Here is a 15,034-nt window from a genome sequence, read left to right on the forward strand (position 1 = left end):
AAAAAAAAAAAAGAGGTCCCAGGACAAACACTTAGGCAAAAAATATAAGCCCTTACCCTCCGCATGTTCTCATGATACCGTTCTCCTGCTTCCTTCCATTCTACTCTTGCGCTGAGCAGCATCCCGCATACACACCCAACACAGAACGTCAGATAAAATCCGACAGGTGTCACTGTGAAAGTGGACAGGAAACGGCCGGACAAGAGCCTCTCACGGGCTGTCTGCACAGAAATACACTGACGGGCTTTGGTTGTTGGTTGTTGCTCCTGCCATGTGAGTCAGGTGAGCCGGAAATGTTAAGTAATTTAGATGTGATTCATGAAAAATCCTGCACTCCGTGAAAGAAGAGTGTCTCATTGTTATGGAGGAATGTGCCATGGAGGGGAGGGGGGAAGCCACACACACAGGCATTCTGCAGACACATTTAAAGAGAAGAATCAGGGGGCGCCTGGGTGGCTCGGTCAGTTAAGCGTCCGACTCTTGATTTTGGCTCAGGTCATGATCTCAGGGTTGTGAGCTCGAGCCCCATGTCAGGCTCTGTGCTGACCATGGAGCCCGCTTGGAATTCTCTCTTTCCCTCTCCTTCTGTCCCTCCCCCAGATGCCCTCTCTCATAAATAAATAAATAAATAAATAAATAAATAAATAAAGCTATTTCACCATTGGGCATTTATGAACCATGTCTTCTCCATCCTCCAAGCCTTTGCACACTCTGTTCCTTATGCCCCAACACTCTGTCCTGACCTCCTGCTCTTACCCTAAATGACTAATCCGATGGGTCCCCACCCAACTTCTCAGCTTACATCTCTTCGGACTCCTCTTTTTTTTTAAAAGATTTTTATTTATTTTTTGACAGAGACAGACACAGCGAGAGAGGGAACACAAGCAGGGGGAGAGGCAGAGGGAAAAGCAGGCTTCCCGCAGAGCAGGGAGCCCGATGCGGGGCTCGATTCCAGGACCCCAGGATCATGACCTGAGCCAAAGGCAGACGTTTAACGACTGAGCCACCCAGGCGCCCCATGTATTCTCTCTTATACTCCATTATCTACAACAGTGCCTGGCACAGAGTAGTTACTGAACAGATTCTTTTAAGTAAATGAATAATGTAATAAAATGAATAGGACTCATTTACGGCCCGTGGGGTATGGAGAAAATACACTGCGGTCTTCTGGAAGGAATTTTCTCCCCAACAAAAGGCAAGAGCTGCCTGAAGAATAAAACCCTTCTGTCACTCCTCCTCTCTTCTCTTTTTCGCAAGGATCTGATGCCTACACCTGCAGCCCCCATCTTCAGATCACGGTGTGATGGGCATAGCTGAAAATCCAACAGGACGGGCATGGCAGAGTGGAAGAAAAGAAATAGCCTGAATGTTTAATATGCTGGTAAACCGCTGGATCCGTCTCAGGACCACCTGTCTGGGTTCCTGGATAAGAGAAATTTAAATATCCCAAGTCACTGTTCATTAGGCTTTCTCTTGCTTACAGCCAAAAGCATGCAAACGGACACATTCTGCACTTACTAACCTAAATTGTGATTGGCATTTGCTTGTCTGTCTTCCCACCTAGATTGTGAGTTGCACATGAAGAAAAAGTGTCTTGTTAGTCACCACCTCCCTGGCACCAGTGGCCCCTGGAAAATGGGGTGCCTTAAATATCTCTTAAATGTGCAACTCATTTTCCTCACTTCTGCCTCTCCAAGTTCCCAAGAACTCGATGCTGACCCATTTCTATCTGAACTTTTAAAGATGCCTTGGACACTGGCTCTGGCGTCCCCCAGCTGTCGGAGTGCTAAGACACATCTTACAAAGTCAACTATTTCTCAAGTTTACCTGAATCAAAGAGACACTTTTCAGACTTCTATTTAGAGCCATTAGTGACTCTCCACCTGGATGACCACCCCTTCTTTTTTAAAATGCTTAGTTCCCTAAAACTGCATTTTGGTTTTCTAAATGTCTTCCTACGTCTTCGCTTCCTTTCCAAGCTCAATGCTACATATTCTCCACCCAATTTTATTTACTTTTTTTATGTTTTTATTTTTAAGTAGGCTCCATGCTGGGCGTGGGGCTTGAACTCACAACCCTGAGATCAAGACCTGAGCTGAGATCAAGAGTCGGATGCTCAACCGACTGAGCCACCCAGGTGTCCCTCCACCGAATTTTAAAGCCCGATTCTAAGCCTTCTTCCCTTGCCACCATATATTTGTTCCCTGTGCAAGATCATCATTGACCATGGCTCCCATTATCACCTTTACGTTGAAAACTCCCAAATGTTTATCTAGCCACATCCTCTCCGTTGAGCTCAGATACATATATCCAACTACCCATTTGATATCTATGTAGAGATGTCTGAGCACCATCTCAAACTCAACTTTTTTTTAAAGATTTTATTTATTTATTTGACAGAGAGAGACACAGCGAGAGAGGGAACACAAGCAGGGGGAGTGGGAGAGGGAGAAGCAGGCTTCCCGCGGAGCAGGGAGCCCGATGCGGGGCTCGATCCCAGGACCCCGGGATCATGACCTGAGCCGAAGGCAGACGCTTAATGACTGAGCCACCCAGGCGCCCCTCAAACTCAACAGTCTTAAAACTGTTAGCTCATTACCTCCCATGACTGATCAGGATACAGATGAAGGGATCAGAAATCTACCTCAAGCTGGCTTACAACAAGAAAGGAAAAGTACTGGCTCAAGTAACTAGAGATCTTTTGGACAGAGCTGGTCACAAGCATGCCTGGATTGAGGACTTTCAACAACAAAATCAAGTCTCTCTCTCTCCACCTCTCACCTCATCCCATGCATGACTTGGTCACTAAGCCAATGCCTGTACCAAGCATGTTGCCAGGGGAGCTGGGTTTTCTGAAGGAAAATCTAAACCCAACCCGTATGATGGCGTAAATAGTTCCAAGGAAGAGGGCACAGGGTATGCTGGCCAGATGAACTGGACACATGTCCTCTACCTACCCCGAGCCGGCTTTTTGTGATCACTGACTTGGTGAACAGAATGATTATTTCCCAATGCGATCACACAAGTCAGAAACGCAGGAGTTTCAGGCTGACTTCCCTCTCTCCTATCCCGCAAATGTGTAAGCCAACACCATATCCTTTCATTTTTATCTCCCAAATACCATCCAACATCATCCAGTTCTTTTCCATCTTCACCAGCACCTCCCTAGCCTAAGGCACTGGTCATTTTTTCCCTGGCCTCTATACGGACTTACACCCTCGTCCCTCAAGCCCAATTCCCTACGTGGCAACCAGGCTGATCACTTCAAAGTATGAACCTGGCCATGTCAACTCTCTGCTAAAGCCACTGAACAGTCCTCTGTTTCTCCTAGGAAGAAGCCCCAGGTCTTCAGCATGTCCTATAATCCCTGCAGAGCTGTCCCTTCCAACTTCACTCCAAGCGATGCATCTTAATAGCTTCGATGTCTGGCTATTTGTCCAAAGTGAACTCTGTGTTGTATTATCTTACAGTGCAGGGTACTTGCTCCTTCATAGTATTCCTATGCCCATAGTTTAACGTCAGTTATTTACCGTGTTTGATTAGATCTTGCTTTTCCATTGGAGGGCAAGTGCCACAAGGGCAAGAATCAACTATTTTTACTTACCTTTGTATGCCCAGCACCAAGCACAGTGCCTGGCACGTTGGCAGGCAATCGGTATGGACTGAAAAATCAATGTTTGAATAATTTCTGAAAAATACAGAGATTAAAAATATGGATTCTGGGGGCACCTGGGTGGTTCAGTCGTTGAGTGTCTGCCTTCGGCTCAGGTCATGATCCCGGGGTCCTGGGATCAAGCCCCGCACTGGACCCCCTTCTTGGTGGGAAGTCTGCATGTCCCTCTCCCACTCCCCCTGCTTGTGTTCCCTGTCTCTGTCAAATAAATAAATAAATAAAATATGGATTCTAGAAATCGAAGAGGTCAAAATTTCGGACCACTCAAAAGGTAAGGGATGTCACCTCGGACAAGTCACTTGTAATGTCCCATCTAGAAGTCTGTTCCTTCATCCGCAAAATAAGGACAACAATAAAGATTCACACGATGATCTACCTAGGACACTTAGCACAATGCCTGGGACGCAGAAGGTAGATGTTTCCACTGTAATTAAGTGTAGCCAAGAGCAACTGAAAACCCAAAATACTATGGCTTACCCAATACAGAAATTTATCTCTGTCATGTCCAGAGGGCTCCCCCTGAGCCCCTTCTGTCCGTTGCTCCATCACTCTCAAGCTGGGGCTTTCTCACCATGGTGCCAATTACCGTTCAAGCCTCAACTACTGTCTTCCCATTCTCGTCCACAGCAAAGACAAGAGTGTCCCCAAAAGGAATGTTTCCCAGAAGCCCCAGCCAGGACCTACTCTCAAATCCCACTGGCCCGAGCGTAACCTTATCAGCCAACATCAAGCAGAAAGAAGGCCGGGAAATAAAGTCTTGATTCCAGATTGTCGTGTGCGCAACAAATATGGAGAGACGACTAATGGCCTTGTTCATAGCAAGACACTGGAAGAAAAATTCTTCCATGGAAACTGGGCATTTTATGTCAAGGAGTGCCTCCATAAAAGATTATACGGGCAAATGTGACCGCAGACGCACCATCCATGGCAACTCGCCTTGCCACAGTAACAGGTGCATAATGTATCCGGGGAATTTTAAAGACCACCACCACGGCCATACCATAGGCAACTCTCCTTAATCACCAGTCCCCAGTGAAACTGTTCAGCTCTGGTCTTACCCAAGCTCTGCTGATCTCTTCCCTGGTCACATTGTGGGAGAAGCCTTCCGAGGGCTCTCCCCTCACGTGCACATGCCTGCCTCGGGATCTGCCCTCTGAATGACACAAGAAGCAACAGGTGCCAAGCTGGACTTCTCAGGGTCTGCAGAATCCTCCTGCAGGGCAGGTAGCGGGCAGGTCGGGGGCAGGAGGACTCCAGCTCTGCTGCACGGGACAGACTAAGGGCTTCCCCATCTGTCACAAACCGCCACCTCAGAAATCCAATCTTGCTTTAGAGCTAAAGCAATCCTGTCACTCCACTTCAATTCGCTTGGGAAAGTTAAAAAAGGAATCTTTGGCCTCACTGTGAATTCTGGAGTCTTACGGAAAAAATGATCCTTCAGCAGTTCAAAGAGAAAAAGGGAGTATTTACTTTTTTTCCCCTTTCATGCCAAGGAGAAAGGAGCACTGAGTATTATTTTGATAATAGAAACTAAACTCTAAATAAGAGCATCCAAGAACGATAACCACACTCGAACTACTGATTTTCTTTCATCTCATGGTAATTGTACACAGAATCACCATCCTTATTATTAAAAGCTTTTATCAAGGGCCAGTAGGTACCTGGGGCACAAAAGGGGCTGAGTTTTACTAAATCTACATCATTACTTGGGGACGGCATGGAGGTCTTTCCCAAGAACTTAGAAAGAAGATTGCCTTCGGACAACTTGCCAAAATATACCAAATTGTATCAACATTTTGAAAGTGCACAGTCTATCCATTTTTCTCTACAAAGGCAGGCAAGAGCACAGGAGTATCCTCTGCAGCCTTGTCTACAAAAAGAAAGGATGGAAATCGCAGAGACGTCCATAAAGAGGGGAAGTTAAGTATATCATGATACAACCCTACAAGGAAGTACAATGTCGAGATGACAAAATAATGAACCTGATCTCTATGCAGGGTAATGGAAACAATGCTCACAGTCTGATGACTATGGAGTCAGCAGGTCTGGCTTAAGGGTCTCTCCCAGCTCTGTGTGCCCTTGAGCTGTGACCTCCAACATCTCTAAACTGGAGTTTGCCCGTCTGAAAAATGGGATAACAATGGGATGACGGCATAGGGTTGGGCAAGGATGAAACACAGCACTGAGCCTAGCAGGGGGTGAGGCGCCAGCGTTGTTAAGTAACTACAGTGTTATGGGGGCGTGAATAGCATCAGTAACACCTCGGTGTCACCAGGCTGTAACAGTGACCACACCTGACTCTACTGTATTCATCACAGAAGGAAACACAGCCGACCCACCGTATGCAGTGGCTCCCTCCTGGGAAGGAAGCTGGAAGTGCAGGAAGAGGAATGTGAGCAGTGGAAAGAGGAAATGTCTCTCGTTTTCTTTTTCATGTATTTATTAGCGTTTTACTTCTAACTCCAGCTCAAGTTACTTTTACAATAAAGTTTTTTTTTTCATGATTGGCCTCTAAGAAGTCGATTTTAATTGCATCTCGTAACAGATGAGAGTAAAGATATGCAAAGTCCTTGGAAGGAGACTCTGAGCCTTGGGGACTTGATGTAACTCAACTGGAAATTAGTAATGCATCTAAAGAAAGAATGGGACTCCTTGTGAGCTGGGGGGTGGGGATGTCACAGAGTCCCAGTTGCAGTTTAGAAAAAATAGGGACAGCAGAGGTGGCCAAGGTATCCAAGCAGCTCGTAAAGGAGAGGGAATTTTGGCCCTCAGACCCATATTTACAAGTGCATCCTGAGGGCTCCTCACTTGGCTTTTGCTCTGTGTTATGGGTTAAACTGTGTCCCCCACCAAAACTCACGTGTTTAAGTCCTGAGTCCCTGGACTTCAGAACGTGACAGTATTTGGAGACAGGGCCTTTCAAGAGTGATTAAGGTAACGTGAAGTCATCCAACATGACTGGTGTTCTTAGAAGAAAAGGAAATACGAACCCAGACACACAGAGGGAAGACCACGCAGAGACACAGAGAGGAGAAGACAACCATCTACAGGTCAAAGAGAGAGACCGCCGAAGAAACCAACCCTGCCAACACCTTGATCTTGGACTTCCAACCTCCTAAACTGTGAGAAAATAAACTTCTCTTGTTTCAGCTTCCCTGGTGTGTGGTATTGTGTGATGAGAGCTTGAGCCGATTAACACTCTGTTGGTGATTCTTTTGCCGTACGTGAACTTTACATTTTCTAGGAGCAAACCCCTCAGTCTTTACCTTTATGAATCTGGAGTTGTCTTATTTATTTATTTATTTATTTATTTATTTATTTATTTATTTAGAGAGGGAGTGCTGGAGGGAGGGGCAGAGGGAGAGTGAGGGAGTCTCAAGCAGACCCCACGCTAAGCATGGAGCCCGACACAGAGTTTGATCTCACATGAGATCATGACCTGAGCCAAAATCAAGAGTCAGAGCCACCCAGACACTCCTGTCATTTTTTAACGTAAATCTTGATTTGAAAGGACTCTGCTGGGGCACCTGGGTGGCTCAGTCGATTAAGCGTCTGCTTTCAGCTCAGGTCATGATCTCAGGGTCCTGGGATGGAGCCCCACATCAGGCTGTCCACTCAGTGGGGAGCCTGCTTCTCCTTCTCCTCCCAGTTTGCTCTCTCTCTCACTATTTCTGTCTCTCTCTCTCTCAAATGAATAAATGAAATCTTTAAAAAAAAAATGAAAGGACTTTGCCATCCCAATATTATTCAGATATATCCATACTGCCTTCTAATACTCTTGTCATTTTTGGTGCTCTTGCTCTATCATGTTGTCTCTTTTGATTCATTCTTCATATGCAATTTATTTCTGTAACTTATGTGTGGTCAGGCCCTAACTTTTTGGGGTAGCCCATTGTCTACATTACTTTTATACTCATAAAAATGTTAATATTATATTATAGAAGTATATTTTAGACACAGAAAGACAGCCATGATACGCTTTTAGGTGAAAAAAGTCCGTTTTAAAACATATATACATTTCTGAAAGAAAATGATTTATATATACTTTATAAATAATGAAAAATTTCTGGAAATATATACACTATACTAGGAATAGTTATCTTTGGGCAGCAGGGTTTTTTATGCTTCCGGTATTTTTGAATTGTCTTCTCTGAATACGTATCACTTAAAGAATAATAATTTAAGTGAAATCCTGGTGTGGACCAGGTGCTCTGCCAAGTGCTGGGCAATCAGGAAGATCTGGACAGGATTGTGACCAAAATACAGAATTTGATGGTGAGACTCTGGGATTCTGAGCAACTCACATTAGGTTCAGGGTGACCTTGGGCAAGTCACTGAACTTTCCCTACCTCATGTGTAAAATGGGGATAATAAGCACAGTTTCTCTCTCTCTCTCATGGGGTGGTCATGAGGGCTGTTATTTGCGGAGACGGTATATGAAAGCTCTTGGCATAACAAGCATTCAATCCATGGCACCATGATGTTTCTTACAAACGTGAAGAAGGGCAGAGCCCCAGGAACAGCAGGTGCCCGCTGGCAGGACAGGAGGAAATTCCATAGGTGTGATTCATAAGGTATAGCTGGGGGATAAGAAAAAAGGAGCCAGGCTTCAGCGTTCTTCTGTTCCATGTCAGCGGGCTTGCACTTTATTTTTTTTTTTTAAGATTTTTATTTATTTAAGAGAGAGAAAGAGAGAGAGAGAGCACAAGCAGGGGGAGGGGCAGAGGGAGAGAGAGAAGCAGGCTCCCCGCTGAGCAGGGAGCCTGACGCAGGGCTCGATCCCAGGACCCCGAGATCATGACCTAAGCAGAAGGCAGACGCTTAACCAACTGAGTCACCCAGGTGCCCCTGGCATGCATCTTATAAAGACCGGGGGTGTTCATGTCACAGAGCTTTGTAACTAGGGAGTGATAGGATTACCAAAATTCGAGCCAACGGACCTTTCATGAAAAGGCTTTCCAAAGGCGGTTGCCAACCTCAGGGGGGAACAAAATTCCTCATCAGGAGCAAGAATGTGGGCATGATGTCACCAGCCCCTCCCCGCAGGGACATCACATACCAGGGCAGCGGGTCAGAAGTATGATGACAGAGAAGAGATGCTTTCCAGCCCTCATGCTGCCTTGAAGTAGCCTAGGCTAAAGGGATTTTTTTTTTTCTCCCTCTCTTTTTAAAAAAACATACAGCCCAAGGCAATCCTCATACCTCGGCTGCCCCACATCGAGAAGGGGTAGCTGAGTCACCGGGTCTCGGAAGCTGCCAGCTCACAGCAGCTTGGAAAAATCAATATCTCTCTCTGAAGTTATCCAAAGTGCTGAGACCTGTAAACCAAACTCTAGTAGGTAGACATTATCAACAGTCTTTCACAGCATTAGGAGATGTAGGTTTATTTCCCAAACAGCCTCGAAAGGCGACAACGAGAGCTATTCTCCAAGATGCAGACGTGGGGAATTTGGCTGCCAGAGTGGTTCCCAGAGAATCACAGCTCTGTCTGCAGACAGACACGGGAGGCAGCTGGACTCCGCATAGGTGTGGACGCAACAATGTCTCAGCATCTCCTCTCTGAGAGGGAGCACGGCATGTGGCTTCCGGAAAGCACACCTTCTGCTCAACATCGTTCATCCTCAGGGAAATGCAAATCAAAACCACAGGGGGGTATCACCTCGCACCTGTCAGAATGGCTAGAATCAAAAAGACAAGAAACAACAAATGCTGGCAAGGATGTGGAGGAAAAGAACTCTCATGCACCATTGGTGGGAATGCACACTGGTGCAGCCACTGGGGAAGACAGCGCGGAGGTTCCTCACAAAATTAAAAACAGAATTACTGTATGATCCAGTAATTTCACTGCTGGGTATTTTGCTCAAAGACAACAAAAGCACTAACTTGAAAAGACAGATTCGTCCTTATGTTTATTGCAGCATTATTTACAATAGCCAAGATATGGAAGCAAACCATCGATAGATAAATGGATAAAGAGGTGGTATATATATATATACAATGGAATATTACTCAGCCATCAAAAGAATGAGATCTGGCCATTTGCAATGACATGGATGGAGCTAGAGAGTATAATCCCAAGTGATATAAGTCAGATAAAGACAAATGCCACAGGATTTCCATATATGTGGAATTTAAGAAACAAAAGAACAAATGCAGAAAAAAAGGGATAAACGAAAAAGCAGACTCTTAACTACAGAGAACAAAGTGATGCTCACCAGAGGGGCAGCAGGCAGGGGATTTATGAAACAGGTGACAGAGATTAAGAGTACACTTATCTTGATGAGCACTGAGGAACGTATAGAAATGCTGAATCATTACGTGGTACACCAGAAACTAACTTAACACTGTATGTTCACTACACTTCAAAAAAATAAAGAAAAATTTAAAACTCTAACAACAATAACAAAAAAGAACGCATGCCTTTTTGTGGGTTGTGGTGGGGGTTGTGGTGGGGATTCAGTAAGATAATGAGGGGAACAGGGATGCACTAGGGTTCTCTTTTCATCGTAGAAACCCCCAGAGGAAGTTAGCTACGGTTAGTATGCCAAAGCACAGCTGCTGGAAAGAGACATCACCGAAGTGAACTTCCTGCATAATCTACTCGTGTTTCAATTTTGTCTGTTTCTCAAAAAACAGAATTTGTCAGAAGTCTTCAGAATCTTAAAATAAGTCACGAGAAATCTGGAAGAGAACGGTCTTTCTGTAAACAAATGTTCGTATAGATGTGCCCGGCTGAGGCTGGCTGACCAGCAGGGAAGTATTTCTGTTTCTCCTCCTTACTTGTCCCCATCTCTTTCCCGTCCAGCAGGCAAACCCTGAAAGAGAAAAAGGCCCCGGGAGCTTCTTTTGGGGCAAAGTGAGGGAAGAGCTAGGCTCCCACTCCCAGGACACGGGGAGGGACGCTACGGCCAAAAGGGGACTCGGACAGTGTCAGGGAAAGTTGGGAGGCAGGGGCAAAATTCCAGAGTCACCCCTAAAACTGCCCTGGACCTCATAACTGACCCTGGGGCTTCAGAAGCTCCGGGTCCCCAAGTTTCCAAGGAATCTCTGCTGAGGAACCTTCAAACGAGATTGGGCGCGTTCAGGGTGGTATGGCCGGTCTGCTGAGGAACCTTCAAAAAGATCCTTCGGGATACCATTTTAACTCATAAGCAAGCCCCACTAATGCACTATTGAGATTTCCCCAGACAATACACGAGGCACCCATTTTCAAACAAAGCGTCAAGATGCTAGATCTGACAAAAGAATTTTTCTTCCCAAAATGTGGACTTACTTTCATAAAAAGTCTACCAAAAGCATGAAAATTAAATCACACTTCATCCCATATCACAGGCCTTTACCTTTTTTTTTTTTTTTTTCCACAGAGAAAGAGAAGCACAAGCAGTGGGAGCGGCAGACAGAGGGAGAGGGAGAACCAGGCTCCCCGCTGAGCAGGGAGCCCAATGTGGGACTCGATCCCAGAACCCTGGGATCATGACCTGAGCCGAAGACAGACGCTTAACCAACTAAGCCACCCAGGTGTCCCTCGCAGAAATTTACCTTAAATGAAAAGAGTAAAATGACCTAGAATCAGGGCTGTTCCAGAAATTCTGGGCTGTCTAGTTGTTAAGATTGATCAAATGCCAAATCACTTCTCTCTCTCTTTTTGAAGTGAATCTGAGCAGAAGACTTCGTGTCAACTAAACAATTTCATTTGCTATTTGAAGAATTCTCATGTAAGACAGACAGTCCCTTTAAATTTTCCCAGGCAGCTGCTAGGAGTTGTTAAGGAAGTGACAGAAATAGAAAATATTGTAAATAAGTAATTAGTGATTTCTGAGGGGCAGGTTCTTTCGATATTTTTTTCAGGATTTCACTCAACTTAGGTACAGAGACAAGTTTCTTGTCTTGTTTTCCCTCCTCTCTATCTTTGCCTTCCTTCCTTCCTTTCTTTCTGTGTTAAAGAAGAGATGTAGAGTCAGGGCACCTGGGTGGCTCAGTCAGTTGAGTGCCCAACTCTTGATCTCAGCTCAGGTCTTGATCTCAGGGTTGTGAGTTCGAACCCCATGTTGGGCTCCATGTGGAGCCTGCTTAAAAAAATTATTTTTTTAATTTTTAGAACGAAGAGATGCAGAATCTTCCAGCTAGGGGAGGGAGATCTGAGCCACTCTGGCTCCACCTTGATAGAAAGACCCGGAACAGGACCCAGGGCTCCCATCTCCACGCAAGCCAGCAGAACTCTCAGTGCGCCTGTTTTATTCGGTTGTACTTTGGTGAAAGACTACATTTGAACAAAAGAGTCTCGAAACAGACATCTGGTGTTTTGGCATAAGTGAGCATCCATTTCCCTTCCTTGATACCCTCCCTCCTGGTTTTGCCCTGGGAAAACGCCCACATCTCCAACTCTGTGCCCCCAGGGGAACGGACTCCCACTTCTCCTCCAGATAGGCAGTGCCTCAAGCCTCACCCCCTCTCTGGCAATGAGGACCGGTCGCTGGACCTGAGAGATCCAGAGACAACGTTTAAGCCCTAATTTTTTTTTAAGATTTTATTTATTTATTTGACAGAGAGAGAGAGAGCACTAGCAGGGGGACCGGCAGAAGCAGGCTCCCCACTGAGCAGGGAGCCCGATGCAGAGCTCAATCCCAGGACCGTGGGATCATGACCTGAGCTGAAGGCAGACGCTTAACCGACTGAGCCACCCAGGTGCCCCGAGAGTGAACCTTCTATAAAGCTTCTTATTTTATAAGGACAAGTATGCAGGGTTAACCCAGGTTGGAAGGAGCAAGGAGCCACTCACACCTTTGATCTCAAGACATACCTTACTTTGGGGCTCAGCCTGTTTTGTAACCACTACCTAGTGGCAGTGTGCTTAAATAAGAGGAATAGCTGAGAGTTTCAGAAACATCTTTTAAATTGACCCCAGCAATGTCAAGGTCGTCTGTGGCACCAGATCAAAATTAGATCTTTCCTCCAGAATGGGGGAATGAAGAACCAGGAAATTAAGACACCAGAAATCTGGGTAGGGGTGGAGTAACTCTGTAATGCAGATAAATATTAAGGGCAATACTATATATACCAGCATTTTCCAGTGAGTGGAGTTTTCACCTGTAGGGGTGCATAAGATGAGTCCCAGTAGTCCAGGAAAAGGCCAGGTTGAGGAGGAGGCAGAGGAGCAGAAGGATCAAATGAAGAAAGGACACAAACCATACAAATTATGTAAGGAAAAGCAATATAGGTGGCCGGAGAAACAAGTGCAAAGGCCCTGAGGCAGGCCCATGTTTTGCTTCTTGGGAGCCTAGCGTGGCTCAAGCAGAGGAGCAACGAGAAGAGGCAAATAAATGTGGCTGGAAAGGTGAGCAGGGGTCTGATTCTGTAGGGTCCTTGAATTACGGTCACGACTTAAAATTTCTAGGTTGACAAGAAGCCATTGGAAATTTAAAGTACAAGAGTGATACAGTCTGATTTATGTTCTAAGAGGATTACTTACTATAGTTAACTATGTGAAGAGCAGACTACAGAGGGGCAAGAACGTCAGCAGGGACAAGAGCAGGAGTCTATGTCAGCAGCATGGGGAGGGGGAGGGTGGTACCAAAACAGGCGGTACCAGATACACAGATACAGATACATACACACATAGATAACAGGGGCTCCTGGGGGGCTCAGTCGGCTAAGTGTGTGACTCCTGATTTCGCTCAGATCATGATCTCAGGATCCTGGGATCAAGCCCCGCATCAGGATCTGGGCTGGGTGTGGAGCCTGCTTAAGATTCTCTCTCTCCCTCTCCCTTTGCCCCTCCCCCTGCTCAAGAAAAAAACAGAGACATACATATGTACATAAATATACACAGTTACATAGATAAATACATACATATGTAGGTACATACATAGATAAATGTGTATATATGTATGTATATCTCCACCTCATCAAACACATTTATAGTAATGATATGGTCTTTACAAATATTTTTTAAATTACTACTTTTCTTGTAAAAAGATCAATATAGTCAAGTATCTCTATATGGCCAAAAAAAAACCTTGCAAGAGTAATACTCATGACTGAAGTTTAGAGGACACTACTTTTTTTTTTTTAATTTTAGTATTTACATTTTCAACTCTACAATATTTTTCTTGGCAAATTTTTTTTTTTAGATATTTTTATTTATTTATTGGAGAGATTGAGAGAGAGCGTGGGGGAGAGGGGAGCAGAGGGAGAGGGATAAGCAGACTTGTAGAGCCTGATGCAGGGCTCGATCTCAGGACCCTGAGATCACAACATGAGCCGAAACCAAGAGTCGGATGCTTAACTGCACCATCCAGGGGCCACGACACCAAACTCTCAATATCAAAATACGCTATCAGAGAACCAGCGAAATTTTATGTGCTCATCTAAAATTTCCTCTGATCTCCTAAAATAGTTTGGTATTCCAACTACAAAAAAAAAAAAAAAAATTCCGATTTATTTGTATCAATTCACTTCCCCCTTCCAACCAGATTCACCTCTGGCTAGAAGACAGAATAAAAGGAGATACAGGAAGACTGAATTCTTGCGTTAGTTACCTTAGCAGCCAGCCGACTGTCCCCCAGATCCCTTCTCTCCTCCTTCTCGGGCACAGAGACACCCAATAGGGTCCCCAGACTGCTCTGCGGCTGGATGTGGCCGTGCAACCAAATTCTCGCCAACAGAATGTGAGCGCAAGTTACGGATGTCACTTCTGCTTCAGCGGCTCAAGCAGAAATGCCGTCCTGGACCTCTGCACTCTGCCTTACTGCTGGCTGCAAGGTAGCTCTGATCATGCAGAAGAGAAAAACCCTCCAAGGCAGGGGTTTTCAATCAGAGATGGTGTTGAGCCCCACAGGCCCCCCCCCCCCCAGCCCCCAACCCCCACGGGACACTTGGCAATGACTGGACTTGGCTGCTAAAACTGAGGGTGAGGGACTAACTACCGGCCTCTAAGGGGCAGAGGCCAGAGAGGCTCCAATCACCCTACAATGCCCAGGGCAGCCCCCGCGGTGAAGACTTTCCTGGCGCAAGACGTCAGCAGTGCTAAGGTTGAAAAACTTTACTCCAAGGCCCTGTTTCTCAGCCTTTGTGCATAATCATTACCCAAGTATGTTCTTAAAATGCAAATTCTGCTTCAGAAAGGATGGGACGGGGATCTAAGAGTCTGCATGTCTAATGAACTGAGCAAGGAGCCTGATGCGGGGCTTGATCCCAGGACCCTGGGATCATGACCCGAGCTGAAGGCAGCCACCCAACCGACTGAGCCACCCAGGTGCCCGAGCTTGGATTATTTCTGATGGACCATTATGTTCTGAGAGTAGTTTCAATTATGTTTCTCTAGATGCATTATCAGAACGACGTAAGTGTCGTTCAATAATC

The 15,034-nt window shown here is 45.6% G+C and overlaps 1 protein-coding gene and 1 long non-coding RNA gene across 3 annotated transcripts in view; both read right to left on the minus strand.

Moving 5' to 3' along the window:
• Positions 1-15,034, minus strand: part of HS3ST4 (heparan sulfate-glucosamine 3-sulfotransferase 4) — a 344,137-nt gene that overhangs the window by 317,888 nt on the left and 11,215 nt on the right. The gene's annotated exons all lie outside the window — the stretch shown is intronic.
• On the minus strand, positions 5,507-14,830 carry LOC145721553 (uncharacterized). The gene is made up of 2 exons (XR_014145297.1): positions 10,786-14,830; positions 5,507-10,732 (listed from the first exon to the last, which is right to left on the minus strand). It is a non-coding gene; the product is annotated as an uncharacterized LOC145721553 (long non-coding RNA).

Source organism: Leptonychotes weddellii, chromosome 5 (assembly GCF_054177405.1).
Source record: "Leptonychotes weddellii isolate Sample4059 chromosome 5, ASM5417740v2, whole genome shotgun sequence".
NCBI lineage: Eukaryota > Metazoa > Chordata > Mammalia > Carnivora > Phocidae > Leptonychotes > Leptonychotes weddellii.